Here is a 16,010-nt window from a genome sequence, read left to right on the forward strand (position 1 = left end):
CCGCTGAGACCCAAGCATAGGATCTGCTATTTGTGCTGCTTTCTATCCTCCAAACTAGCATAAAAACAAAACAGTGATGCTGTAATCCCACAATTGTTTTCCTTACCATACCAGGGGCACAGAGATACATTTCTACGTAGTTGTGTAAATCGTGATGTCCTCTATGAATGATGTGTGGTAGAGACCCAAAGGAAAGAACCAGTATAAGAAAAAAAATTCATCCTTTTAAGTTCTGAAAATTGTTTGGAAGTAACATCAACAAAGTAAAATACTTTGCTTTCTATAACTTTATTTTTTTTTAATTGGATTCTCTCTTATGTGGCTGCTGTATCTGATTACTTTCGTTTTCGAGAAATACCATTAACTGCGAGATGAATAATCACATCATATGGCCTATTATATTCAAAACATGATGGCAAAAATATGCCATAAGTCATATTGAAACAGAAGCACAGCTGAACATTAATGTACTATGGTATTTACTATTGTTGTCAATGCTAGCAATCTATGTTAATGATACTGTGATCTAACAATCAGTATATCACCTCTAGCTCTGTGTCATTCAGAGGAGATGTCAGACTGCATTTAAAACATGGGAATATTTTACTTACAACATCACTGTTTGCTGACTCATTTACTACTGTTGGTTGGTGCTATATAAAAAATATAGAGGCAGATAATTGGTTAAGTTTGTACACTTGTTTTCTGTGTACTTGGAGTCAATGTCTATCTTAACTGCATCTATTCCAGCTTAGAATTCACCTAACTTCAAAGCAGTAAATAGATTTATTGAAATATTTGCTTGTGCTCCAACTGCTTCTATTCAATCTTACAGTTTATTCATGTGAAGTTTAATATAATTAACTTCTCAAAAAATTCATGATTGTGGTGTATGTAAGAATAACAATTCTGAGGTTAATAACCTCCAAAATATAGAAATTGATCAGTGGACATGCAAATAGACCTTGTGTTTTAAAGTTGAGAATTGTTAGTGAAGGCAAATGGTAATAGTGCAGGATACCACCAAGGTTGAAAAGAACCATAGAACCGTAGACACATAGAAAAATTACAGCACAGAAAGACGCCATTGAACCCGTCGTGTCCGTGCTGGCTGGAAAAAAAACTAGCCGCCCAATCTAATCCCACCTTCCAGCACCTGGTCCATAACCTTGCCGGTTACAGCACTTCTGATCAGTTTCTAATTTTGCTTCATTGACATTTGTAGAGGAGGAGTGTGCAGGGATGTGGGGAGTGGGCAGGGAAGTGGCAGTATGTGAATTGCTCCTTAGGAGGACCAGCACGGACTCGATGAGTCGAATGGCCGCCGTGTGTGCTGTAATGATTCTGTGATTCTGGGACTGGAGCATAGACTGGGCAATTCTTTCGTGTGTAACCACATTAACTGTTTCTTTGTGATGTACATCCGAAATTTACAGTTGATACTTTCTGGAATTTGCCATTTGGTGCACTTCTCCATTTATGGTTGTCCCGGTGTAGAACAGGAAAGCATATCTTAGGAGTGAAGAAGAAGAAAAGTAAGGAAGTCAGTTTCCAGTCCTAGTAGTGACTGCACACAAAACAAAGCACAATTGGTGTTATTACAGCTAGCTGGTGATTTAAATAACAGCTTTGCTTTGCTGATGTCTGAAAACTGGCAGGGTGACATTTTAGATGAATTAATGATAACAAATGTCAAGGTGAAAAAGCACCATCATCTCTAAATTTGAACTCCCCTCACCTTCCTTGTGTTAGAAGATAATAATTACAGGAAGTCAAGGGATTGTCAATGTTGCAACCTCAGATAATTTGAGACCTGATTTGCTGTTGTTCTAGGTATTTATATTTAACCTTCAATATGTCATCCTGCTGTAATTCAGTATGCATAATTACACCAACATAATGTGGTGCTGAAGTGGACATTTGTGACTTTAAATCACACACATTTACTATTTGAGAGTGAGGCATTTTTGAGATGTTGAAATTATTTATAAAGCTCTATTTTTATAGCCTGTAATTTGCATAATGTTTTGGTGTAAATAATGGATTTCTGTGGCAAATAATTAATCTTTTGTGCAAGACATCAAAATCAACGGCCTGAAACAATTGAAAAATGGACACTAATTGTTATGTTGCAAATGTTTGTGTATGTGAGAGTTATTCAAGCAGTTGATTGCCATTTTAGGCAGCAGGTAAGGTTTTCTCTGTTGCTTAACTTATCTTCACTTATTCACTACAGCATGCATACAAACATGTTATTGCTGTTTAGTCGTACTTTTACAATATTGGAAAAATAATACAGCACTGGATCAAGAAAACATCTTATAATACCTGGGTTCTCCTGAGATATCATGACAGACTGGGCTCAGCAAGGCATCATCAGCTGAACTGCATTAACTGTAATCAGTGAAATATAAAAAGAACTTGCATTTGCGTAGCACCTTTCTTGACCTCAGGGCAACCCAAAAGTGCTTTACAGCCAACTAAGTTATTTTGAAGTGTGGTCACTGTTGCAGTCTAGGAAATATGGCAACTAATGTGGGCACAGCCAGGTCCCACAAACAGCAATGATATAAATGACCAGATTCTCTGTTTTGGAAGGTGATTGAGGGATAAATGTTGGACAGGTCACCAGGAGGACTGCCTTGCCCTGATATTTTTCAGTTATTTTTTATTTATTTAGAGATATTTAGCCCTTCGGCCCACCGTGTCTGTGCCAACCAAGGACCACCCATTTATACTAACCCTACAGTAATCCCAGATTCCCTACCACCTACCTACACTAGGAGGTAAATTGGCCATTGTAAATTGCTATCACCTGCAAGTTTTTGGCGGTGGGAGGAAACCAGAGCACCCGACGAAAACCCACACGGTCACAGGGAGAACTTGCAAACTCCTCACAGGCAGTACCCAGAATTGAACCCGGGTCCCTGGAGCTGTGAGGCTGCGGTACTAACCACTGCGCCACTGTGCTGAAATCTTTAATGTTTGTCTGGGAGGGAACATGGGCCTCGCTTTAACATCTCATCTGAAACACAGCCCCTCCAACAGTGGGGTGCTCACTCAGCCTAAATTATGGGCAAATCTTTGGAGTGGAACTCGTCCCCAGAACCTTCTGATTCAGAGGTGGAAGTGCTACCACTGAGCCAAGGCTGACACCTAGTAGCAAGGGCTAGTCAGCGTGGGAGTTTGTTCACAGTTGTGAATTGTGGACTACAATAGTAATTCTGTAGGAATTGTCTTCATTTGTTAAATTTAAAGTCATTACTGAGTACATTATTTAAAGCAGCACAATTTGTCTGAAATTGGTCAAACCAGTGGAAGGATTGTGGAACTTTAAGTGCAAGTTACTCGAGTGTAAATTGAGTTGCTATGATCTTTAACACTGGTTTAAAAAACGATGTGCTGGAATCTGGCCGTGCCCCCAAATTGAAATAATTTGCATATCTAACTTAGGCTAATTGCACCCATTTGCAACTGTTCAAGGAGGCTCTTCAAGTTGAGCTCACTTTTATAGGCACACAGACATTAGGAGACACCTTTAAAATAATAAATCTATTAAGAAACTGACTAAAGTACACCAATGAAAATAGTAAATAGCTCAGTATAGTTTTTTTATTAAAGCCATTTTCATTGATTTAAAATCTGGTTACTCACAGGTGGTGGATTAGACAGTCTTATTAAAATTGTTTATTTTTTGTGATAAACATATTTTAAGCTATATTGAAGTAGCCCCAGGAAATACCGCAAGGAGTATTTTTCAATGCAAGGAAATTACATTTTAAAACACTGGTTCATGCAGGATTTTACACTTGTGATTATACAAATGGGTTTGGGAGGGAACTTGAACCATAACCTCACTTTGGAAAACCAATGCAATTTTAAGTGCAATTGCCAACCCTGCCCAAAGCTGAAACTCTATCCACTATGTTTAATAAGCTTTGGCTTTGTCATTGGAACAATTCCATCATCAGTACTGTTATGACCAGGTGAGAAAGGGGTCTAGGGTTCCCTCTCAGCCTTCACCTGGTCTTACTGTAACAGAGTTTAATTTTAAACACACCTCTTTTTTTTAGCTCCCCCTTGGTGAATCCTTGTTCACTAACTTCCAATTATAAGGCAAAGAAACTAGCCAAACAGGTTTTCTTAGGTTTAAAGAAAAAAGGTTGAACTTTATTAAGCTTAAACTCTAATTCAGTTAATGCCTATGGATACACGACGCGCCCACGCTAGCATGCATACTCGATGCATACATGCAGATAGAGACAGAAAAGAGCAAAAGAAATAAAGTGGAAAAGTTTGAGGCAATATCTGAAGATGGTTTTGGTTACTGTTCTTAGAGCTTGCTGTAAAGTCCTTGATTGTAGGTAGGTCTTGCTTTTTGTTGGGGCCCAGTATTCTTCTTCAACCTTGTTCAATGTAGGAGACTTTTCTCTTGAAATTCATGTGTCCTCAGTGGGTCCAGAGGCTTGTGAGAAAGAGATGGGAGCAGACAGGAGAAGTCTTCTCACTCAGGGAGCAAACAGTCTTTCTCAGTTCAAATTCTTTGTACAATTCAGAAAAACCCAGGTTGCCAAGCAGGTTAATCATGTGACTAGCTGGTCTGACCACATCTGTTTGTGGATTCTCTTGTCTTCACCGACCCTGGAATGTCTCTTCTTACACACAATACCTGGTGCTGAAAGTCCATTGTGGGTTAAATTGGAACAGGGAATAGCCCCTCTGTCCCTCCAAGCACTCTGTTAGTATGCAAAAATGTTTTTCCAGCCAAGTGTCTGGTGATTTTTTTTTTAACGAGTCCTTTCTTCACTCCAGTAACAGTTTAAAATCAATGTTCGTATGACAAAATTAATATGCCGCATTCTTGGCTGTGGGGGCCTGCATGACAAGCACATCTGGCCAATGCAAAGTGAATTTTCATAGAATCATAGAATGGTTACAGCACAGAATGAGGCCATTTGGCCCATCATGTCTGTGCCAACTCTCTGCAAGAGCAACTCATCTAGTCCCACTCCCCTACCCTTTCTCCATAGCCTTGCAATTTGTTATCTTCAGGTAATTATCCAATTCCCTTTTGAAAGCCACAATTGAATCTGCCTCTGCGGCTTTCTCAGGGATTGCTTTCCAGATCTTTTCCACCTGCTATGTAAAAATGTTGCTTTTTGTTCTTTTATCGGTGTCCTCTTGTTCTTGACCCTTACACTAATGGAAACAGTTTCTCTCTATCAACTCTGTCCAGATACCTCGCGATTTTGAAAACCTCCATCAAATCTTCTCTCAACCTCTTCTCCAAGGAGAGCAGACCCAGATTTTCCAATTTATCCATGTAACTCAAGTCCCTCATCCATGGAACCATTTTTGTCAACCTTTAATGCCTGCTCTCCAATGCCTTCACATACTTCATAAGGTGTGGTGCCCAGAATTGGACACAATACTCCAGTTGAGGCTGAACCAGTGCTTTATAATGGTGCTTTTAAGCTTCATTTTTTTTTTGATATTGAGTAAAGAGCCAACTGTCCATCATGTGTATCATAAGATAAAGGATGTAACTGGAATTAGATACTGTTGAGCAGAGCTTTGACCTTGTGTATAACCATGCAGGTACAGAACTCCACTTTACCTGACCAGAGAAAGATCCAGGACTGGTAAAGTAACTCCATGCTACCTCCTCACATTGCTGTAAAATAGAAACCAATATCAAACCAGTAATTGCAGTCTAGCACAGCTATGAGACATTGAACATTTTCAAATGGAATATAATGAGCAATCAAACAAATAATTAAAAGTTTCACTGTCTTGGAAGAAAGAAATTCTCAATTATTTTGCTAGTGGTTTGACATTTTTGTTATCCTGAATATACTGAGGTGAATACAAATATAATGGTAACATAATATAAATGTTTAAAAACTTGTTTTAGAAATTAATTGGTACTTTATCAGTACTATAATAATTCCTATTTGTACATAATTTTCATGCGCAACCTGACTTTTGAAAAATTTATATTTTGGTCTCCGTTTGCTTCCGTTCATGGAATAGTAGGGTTGTTTCAAATCTCTTCAAGTATTTCTTCCAGCCAAATATTTGCTATTGTGAGTTTCTATGAGCAACAACTGTCATGGACAACAGCAGTTAGGCCATTACATCTTATCATCTAGATCTGATCTGCCATGTGCTTTTTTTAAGTCCTATCTTTTTTTTCAGACCGCTGAGTTTTCTTGCATGAACACCCAGAAAAATGGTTTGTGGACTTCTCTATAACTTAGTCAGCTAACCATGCTATATTACCAAAAAAGCTGAAGCTTTGGGCTCCAGGGACAAGAAGGGAAAAAGAATCAAAAAGAGTTACATGAAACGAGCTATTCTTTCAGTATAGTAGGAGGAGGGGACAGTAGAAGTTAACATAGATTCAGGGAAAGAACAGCAAGGAGAAGGAACAAGAAATTCACCCTGATGCAATTTATTGGCCAAAGAGTGGTAGGTTTGTCTGAGAGAGGAAAATGGAAAATCTCACGTGCATCCTGACTAAGATCTGATGGTATTTTGCCTTTGGGGGGAATAGCTTAGTGAGTGTGCCCACTACAGTTGGAGCCTATCATCTTATCAGTGTGAAGTCAATTTAAGTATGGAGATTCTGTTCACCATTTAACTCCTAAGAGAAAATTCTGCTTAAAACCTGCCTGCACCCCAAAGGTAACGAAGCAGAACCCCAGAATGTTCATTCATCCATAATTTAGTCCTGATTTGCTGCATTCTACAATCAACATTCTACCAACCTGCTATCTATCTCTACCTTCAACAGTAGAGGACTGTTCCACAGAGTATTTGATCACTGCAAGAAATACTTACCCCTATAACCTCAACTCATGTTTATAGTCAGATAGTTATCCAGTTTCCTGTTGATAGAGTTGAGCAACTCTGTCTCAGCTATTTTTGCTGGATGGTGTTTGGCCAAATTTGAGTTCATTTACAAAGTTCATTTCCTTCTTGAAGATAACTTTGGAAATTTATTGTGTTTTGATTTTTATCAGGGGTGACCTCATCAAGGTGTACAAGATTATGAGGGGCATGGACAGGGTGGATAGGGAGCAGCTGTTCCCCTTAGTTGAAGGGTCAGTTACGAGGGGTCACAAGTTTAAGGTGAGGGGCGGGAGGTTTAAGGGGGATTTGAGGAAGAACTTTTTTACCCAGAGGGTGGTGATGGTCTGGAATGCCCTGCCTGGGAGGGTGGTAGAGGCAGGTTGCCTCACATCCTTTAAAAAGTACCTGGATGAGCACTTGGCAAGTCATAACATTCAAGGCTATGGGCCAAGTGCTGGCAAATGGGATTAGACGGGTCAGGTGTTTTAATGCATCAGTGCAGACTCGATGGGCCGAAGGGCCTCTTCTGCACTGTATTATTCTGTGATTTAATCTCTAAATTTTTGAGGTGGGAGGCAAGTAATTTGCACTTTTCAGCAAATATGAGCCTTTTTTTTAAAGAGCTTACTAATGTCACTAATAACCCCAAAGTGGAATTTTGGAGATTTCTACTACAAAGTGAGTTATTTTCACATTTTTTTTATTTTCACATTTAACCATACTCTGAAAAATACAGCCAGCACAAACAAGCATGAACATATGCTAGGGAAAAAAATGTGTAAAATTGCCTCTAAGCTCCCTCCCATGAAGGTTTGGACCTTTGTAAATTTTCTCACATCACAGTGTTGAAGCAGAATCTGTATATGCCATGAGAAGGTGCACTGCCTCTTTAATTACTCTAACATGTATTAATGTATGACAAAATGACTCAGTACATTTGCTCATTGTTTTGTACATATTTGGACAGGATGCATCATTGCTTCAGTTTACATCATCACATCAATAGCTTATCATTGGAGTTTTGACAGTATTGTGTATAATTATATTTAATGAAATGGTTGATGATGTAAACCAGAGTGATTTTTAACTGTACATTGTCTTTAAAACTGAAATAAAGATATGCTGTGTATTAAATCCCTGTGAGATTGCATTGGAATACTTGTCCCCTAAGTATTTAGATATAATTCAAACATCACACTACAACTTCATTCTATTAGTTTGTTGGATTCAAATGTTAATACTGCAAAATTCAGCTCCATAGCACCCATATTGTCGGCACTACAGGTGTCAATTCAAGTCCAAAATGGCATCTGCGCCATCTGATATGGGCCACGCTGGACCACATTTTGGGTAGGTCGGTAACAATGGCACTAGGCTTGTGTGCCAGAAGTATGCAAAGTAGGCCGATTGTAACGTCCGTCAGCGTGTAATGCTAATTTGACTGCATTTCGTCCTCAACATTTCAGCTAACACCTCCTAATCTCGCACAGCAGATCATGCGTTCAGCAGCAGGGAGGACCCCCCTCCCCTGCCACCAATGCTATTTAAAGGTATCATCAGCCACTCTTGGGTTAATTGCTGATTGATTTTCACTGGCTGATGAGAACTAGGAGAGGGCCAAGGATCGATACTTGGGGGTTCCAGAGGTAATGGTGTGGAAGGGGTAAGAGAAGCAATTGCATGTGATTCTCGTGCTGTGACTGCATAGATAAGAATGGAACCACATGAGTGCAGTCCCACCCAGCTGGTGGAGAAGAATTAGAGGAGGATAGTGTGGTCAACCGTGTCAATGGTTGCAGACAGATTGAGGGGGAAAAAAGAGAAAGATTTGCATTGAGGAGCACTTTTCACAACCACCAGATGTCTCAAAGTGCTTTACAGTCAATGTAGTACTTTTGAAGTGTTGCCGCTGTTGTAATGTAGGAGAGAAGAGAAGGAATAGTTTACCGTTGTCACAGTCACATAGAATGTTATTTGTGACTTTAATCAGAGCCGATTTGTTGCTGCACAGGAGCAGACACCTGATTGAAGAGACTTACTTCAAAGGATACAAACTCAATAGGGCACAAATTTTTATTTTATTTGTTCATGGGATGTGGGCATCATTAGCTAGGCCAGCATTTATTGCCCATCCCTAATTGCCCTTGAAAAAGTGGTGGTGAGCTGCCTTCTTGAACCGCTGCAGTCCATGTTGGGTAGATACACCCACAGTGCTGTTAGGAAGGGAGTTCCAGGATTTTGACCCAGCGACAGTGAAGGAACGGTGATATAGTTTCAAGTTAAGATGGTGTGTGGTCTGGAGGGGATCTTGCAGGTGGTGTTCCCATGCATCTGCTGCCCTTATTCTTCTAAGTGATAGAGGTCGTGGGTTTGGAAAGTGTTGTCGAAGGAGCCTTGGTGCATTGCTGCCACTGTGCGTCGGTGGTGGAGGGACTGAATGCTTGTGGATGGGGTACCAATCAAGCAGGCTGCTTTGTCCTGGATGGTGTCGAGCCTCTAGAGTGTTGTTGGAGCTGCACCCATCCAGGCAAGTGGACAGTATGCCATCATGCTCCTGACTTGTGCTTGTAGATGGTGGACAGAAGAGTCAGGAGGTGAGTTACTCACTACAGGATTCCTAGCCTGTGAACTGCTCTTGTAGCCACAGTATTTATATGGCTACTCCAGTTCAGTTTCTGGTCAATGGTAACCCCCAGGATGTTGATAGTGGGGTATTCAGCAATTGTAATGCCATTGAATGTCAATGGGCGATGGTTAGATTCTCTCTTGTTGGAGATGGTCATTGCCTGGCACTTGCGTGGCGTGAATGTTACTTGCCACTTAGCAGCCCAAGCCTGGATATTGTCCACATCTTGCTGCATTTCGACATGGACTGCTTCAGTATTTGAGGAGTCATGAACAGTGCAGAACATTGTGCAATCATCAGCGAATATCCCCACTTCCAATCTTATGATTGAAGGAAGGTCATGGATGAAACAGCTGAAGATGGTGGGCTTAGGATACTACCCTGAGGAACTCCTGCAGTGATGTCCTGGAGCTGAGATCATTGACCTCCAACAACCACAACCATCTTCCTTTGCACTAGGTATGACTCCAACCAGCGGAGAGTTTTCCCCCGATTCCCATTGACTGCAGTTTTGCTAGGGCTCCTTGATGCCATACTCGGTCAAATACTGCCTTGATAGCAAGGGTAGCCACTCTCACCTCACCTCTTGAGTTCAGCTGTTTTGTCCATGTTGGAACCAAGGCTGCAATGAGGTCAGGAGCTGAGTGGCCCTGGTGGAACCCAAACTGAGCATCACTGAGCAGGTTATTGCTAAGCAAGTGCTGCTTGATAGCACTGTTGATGACACCTTCCATCACTTTACTGATGATTGAGAGTACACTGATGGGGCGGTAATTGGCTGGGTTGGACCTGTCCTGCTTTTTGTGTACAGGACATGCCTGGGCAATTTTCCACATTGCCGGGTAGATGCCAGTGTTGCAGCTGCACTGGAACAGCTTGGCAAGGGCACAGAAGTTCTGGAGCACAGGTCTTCAGTACTATTGCCAGAATGTTGTCAGGGCCCATAGCATTTGCAGGATCCAGTGTCTTCAGTCATTTCTTGATATCACGCAGAGTGAATGGAATTGGCTGAAGATTGGCATCTGTGATACTGGGGACTTCAGGAGGAGGGCAAGATGGATCATCAACTCGGCACTTGTGGCTGAAGGTTGTTGCAAATACTTCAGCCTTATCTTTTGCACTGATGTGCTGGGCTCCACCCTCGATGGGGATATTTGTGGAGCCAACTTCTCCAGTTAGTTGTTTAATTGTCCATCACCATTCACGACTGGATGTGGCAGGACTGCAGAGCTTAGATCTGATCCGTTGGTTATGGGATTGCTTAGCTCTATCTATCACATGCTGCTTACGCTGTTTGGCAAGCAAGTAGTCCTGGGTTGTAGCTTCACCAGGTTGATACCTCATTTTGAGGTATGACTGGTGCTGCTCCTGGCATGCCCTCCTGCACTCTTCATTGAACAAGGGCTGATGGTAATGATAGAGTGGGTGATATGCCAGGCCATGAGGTTACAGATTGTGGTTGAGTACAATTCTGCTGCTGCTGATGGCCTGCAGCACCTCATGGATGCCCAGTTTTGCATTGCTAGATCTGTTCGAAATCTATCCCATTTAGCATGGTGGTAGTGCCACACAACACAATGGAGGATATCCTCAATGTGAAGAGGGGACTTCGCCTCCACAAGGACTGTGCAGTGGTCACTCCTGCCAATACTGTCATGGACAGATGCATCTGCAGTAGGCAGATTGGTGAGGATGAGGGCAAATATGATTTTCCCTCTTGTTGGTTCCCTCACCACCTGCCGCAGACCCAGTCGAGCAGCTATGTCCTTTATGACTCGGCCAGCTCAGTCAGTAATCGTGCTAACGAGCCAATCTTGGTGATGGATTTTGAAGTCCCCCACCCAGAGTACATTCTGTGCCCTTGCCACCCTCAGTGATTCTTCCAAGTGCTGTCCAACATGTAGGAGTACTGATTCATCAGCTGAGGTTGGGGGTGGGGGGTGGGGTAAGGGGGTTGCTGTGGGAGGTGGTAATCAGCGGGAAGATTCCTTGCCCATATTTGACCTCATGCCATGAGACTTCATAGGGTCTGGAGTCGATGTTGAGGACTCCCAGGGCAACTCCCTCCCTACTTTATACCACTGTGCCGCCACCTCTGCTGGGTCTGCCCTGCCGGTGGGACAGGACATACCTGGGGATGGTGATAGCAGTGGCTGGGACATTGTCTGTAAGGTATGATTCGGTGAGTATGATTATGTCAGGCTGTTGCTTGACCAGTCTGTGGGACAGCTCTCTCAACTTTGGCACAAGCCCCCAGATGTTAGTAAGGAGGACTTTGCAGGGTTGACAGGGCTGGGTTTGCCGTGGTTGCGGTGCCTAGGTTGATACCGGGTGGTCCGTCCGTTTTCATTCCTTATTGACTTCATAGCAGTTTAATACAACTGAGTGACTTGCTAGGCCATGTCAGAGGGCAGTTAAGAGTCCACCACATTGCTGTGGGTTTGGAGTCACATGTCAGCCAGACCAGGTAAGGACAGCAGATTTCCTTAAAGGGCATTAATGGAATTGTGAAAATGTTGAAAAAATATCAGGAACATTTTTATTACTGAATAATAAATGTTTGGAATAATTTACCAAAAAGTTAATAAAGGCAAAAACAACTTCATTAGATGCCATGATGGGATAATTAATGTTCTGGAGAAAAGTAAAAACTGCAAATGTTAGAAATCGGAAATAAAAAACAGCAATAGCTGGAAATACACAAGTCAGCACCTGTGAAGAGAAAAGATCAGTTTGTGATGCTGCGGGTGTGAAATGGATGCACCCAAAATATGATAGTATTTCTTCTGTTTACAGATACTGACTGACCTGCTGTGTATATCCAGCATTTTTATATTATTTTTAATGGACTGAGTTTCTGCCTTGTAACCTTGAATTTTCTTATGTTCCTACAGCAAAACAGAAGCCCCACAGGAAGTTAAAAATGTCCCTGAGCTCTGTACTCCATGAGAAACTTGGGCTCCAGTGACAAGCTCTAGCAATCATATATGCATAAGCAGGACTACTTGGGACAAACCTATTTGTTATAGTAATATCTTTTGCCAATTTCATCATCTGGTACCCCTAGGTGCTGCTCAATTGTATGTGTGTATGGAGGGAGGGGTAAGAATAACTACCCACCACAGGGAAATAACAGAAAGAAATTTAAAATGCTTTCTAGGTTCACAAGCCAACCAGAGAGGTATAGACAGGGTAGATAGCAAGAAGCTTTTTCCCCAGAGTGGGGGATTCAATTACAAGGGGACACGAGTTCAAAGTGAAAGGGGAAAAGTTTAGGGGGGATATGCGTGGAAAGTTCTTTATGCAGAGGGTGGTGGGTGCATGGAACGCATTGCCAGCGGAGGTGGTAGACGCGGGCACGATAGCGTCTTTTAAGATGTATCTAGACAGATACATGAATGGGCAGGAAGTAAAGAGTTACAGACCCTTAGAAAATAGGCGACAGGTTTAGATAGAGGATTTGGAGCGGCGTAGGCTTGGAGGGCCGAAGGGCCTGTTCCTGTGGTGTAATTTTCTTTGTTCTTTGTTCAGAGGATAAATAGAAAATGTGGAATACAATTTGGAATTGCATAACACAGGGATTATGCACTTGAGTCAATATCTGAATTGAAAAATAAATGGGAAACAAACAATTTTATAGAAAATTAATTTTTTAATGCCTTGAAATTCAGTTTTGTCAGTTTAGCTATGAAAACTTAACATATTTGTATGAATTCCTCACTTGCCCGGATGAGTGCAGCTCCAACAGTACTCAAGAAGCTCGACACCATCCAGGACAAAGCAGCCTGTTTGATCAACACCCCATTCACCACCTTAAATCTTCACTCCTTCCACGACTGGCATATCGTGGCTGCACTTGTACCATCTACAAGATGCACTGCAATAGCTCACCAAGGCTTCTTCAGCAGAAACTCCCAAATCCACGAGCTGTATCACCTAGAAGGACAAAGGCATCAAACTCGGGAACACCACCACCTGCAAGCTCCCCTCCGAGTCACATACCATTCTGACTTGGAATTATATCGCCGTTCCTTCATTGTCACTGCGTCAAAATCCTGGAACTCCTGACCAAACAGCACTGTGAGTGTGTCTTCATCACAGCAGTACACAGCAGATAAAGAAGGCAGCTCACCACCACCAAAGGCAATTAGGAATGGTCAATAAATGCTGGCCTTGTCAGTGATGCTCACATCCTGTAAATGAACAAAAAGACAAGCGAAATATATCAGGAAGAAGGAAGTTTCTAAATTGAATTGCTGGTTTGCACTGAATTGACTGATGTCAGTCGGGGCAATAGTATGAGCCTTGCAATGGCCTTCAGTGTATTGTGATTAGGGACAAAAAATTGGCCAGGGCTCCTCGTCCTGATCACATATAGCTAGCCTTACTGTGAATGTTTCTGTGTATATGTCAGGCGAGAAAGCCCAACCATCCTCACCACCCCAATCTAACTACCACATTGAGGATAATTTTACTCCAGAGAGAAAGTCCTTTCTTAGAAAGTTCAATTTTTCAATTTCATTCTCTTTTGCACTAAAGTGGAATTACTTCAGAACTTTATTGTACTGAGCTCCTCTTGGACAGGTATAGAACAGATTAAGCAAATTCAATGTAACTTTGGACAATAAATCTATCAATACACCAACAAAAGATTTCCTTTTTTTTTGTTCTCCAATTTTCGCTCCCTCGCATTAAGTCATTGATTTCCTCAAAGGAAAGGATTTCATGGTGAGTAATCCTCCAGGATCTGGCCCAAGTGCCCATTATTCATGTCTGATAGTGAATATTGGTAAGTCTGCTCAATATATAATATACACACACACAAGCCTTTCCAATAAGGGTAGCTATCCGTGAACAGGAGTAGAAGCCCTGGCCAATTTTCCCTTCCCTAGTCACAATACACAATAGTGTGTCCACTATGGGATATACTAAAACTGTAACCTCTTACCTGAAGAGCATTTTTTTTTTTAATTGCCTAAAGTAAAAACTATTGGGGATCACAGGATGAAAATTTGGCATTTCTAAACCAAATAGTTGGTAAATTGCCAAGTGTCTCTGGTAGAATGCGTAATTTGCATATTAATATAAAATGTGTTGAATTTATTTATCAATAGAAAAAAAATTGAAAGCTTTGAATTATCACAGTTTTGACATTTTGTTTAACTATAATTTTGTCAGTAAAGACATGTTTAAAATAAACATAAGATGCATAGAATTAAGACTATTTTTTGGCTATTGATTCTTGTGATCAAAGAAAAGCTTCTAATAGAACATTCAGAATAGTTTATCATCTCAGCTATATTAGAAACAGTAATGATCGCAACCATATAATCTCGAACAAAAGGCATAATCTATAACCATGATGTAGCTATGCCACTCAAACAAGTTTATTTAGAGCGTGATGATGTCTTTCATTAAAATAATCATTTGAAACTGTAAAGTGCAGTATAATGATTAGCCTTTTATCCCTGCAATAAAAGCATGACTCTTTTCTTAATTTTTTAAAGCTTTTTTCATGTTAATACAATGCAACTGGAAAAGGTTGGGAGCTGCAAATGAGATGCTAAAGAGCTGCATATGACTCTGGAGCCACAGGTTGCAGACCCCTGGCTTAAAACATAAACTAAGGAATAATTAGAGTTACTACCTGTTCAGGTTGTAACCAGAGAAACTTCAAATACTGGGATTATTTGCACTGGTGCAGAGAAGGCGAAGAAGAAATATAATAGAGGATTTAAAAATTATAAAGGGTTTTGATAGTGAATAGGGAAAAATATTTCCTCTTGTTGGGTAATCAGTGACAAAGGGTCATCAATTTAATATTCTTTCCAAGAGAATGAGAGGAGAGGTTAGGAGAAACATCTTTATGTAAAGGTTGTTGGATATTGGAATATTTTGTGATAGTGCATGTTTGAGGCACAGACCACAGCATCTTTTAAGGGAAAATTGGATAAATATAAATATTTGAAACAGAGAAAGATACAGGGTTATGGGGAGAGAATGCAGCAATAGAATTAGTTCTGAATTGTTCTAGCAAAGTATCAGCACAATCACAATTGCCAATGACCTTCTGTGCTGTAAATTTATGTAGCTCTATAAATATAGTTCTGAGTAAGTTGTTGGGAAACTTCAAAGCTATAAACCAGATGTTAAAAATATGATTTTTAAATTAAAGCCCATTTTATTAACTAATTTTCTGGCCTTACAATATCATAGAACCATAGAAAGCTACAGCATAAAAGGAGGCTATTGGGCTCATTGTGTTCACGCTGGCCAACAAGGAGCCATCCAACCTAATCCCACTTTCCAGCTCTTGGTCCATAGCCTTGTAGGTTATGGCACTTCAAGTTCATATCCAAGTACTTTGTAAAGGTTATGAGGGTGTCTGCCTTTACCACCTTTTCAGGCAGTGAGTTCCAGATCCCCACCACCCTCTGGGTGAAAAACATTTCCGCTCAAATACCCTCTAAATCTCGTTCCCTAAATCTATGCTCTATGGTTATGGACCCCTCACCCAAGAGGAATAGGG

Source organism: Heterodontus francisci, chromosome 15, assembly GCF_036365525.1.
Source record: "Heterodontus francisci isolate sHetFra1 chromosome 15, sHetFra1.hap1, whole genome shotgun sequence".
Lineage (NCBI taxonomy): Eukaryota > Metazoa > Chordata > Chondrichthyes > Heterodontiformes > Heterodontidae > Heterodontus > Heterodontus francisci.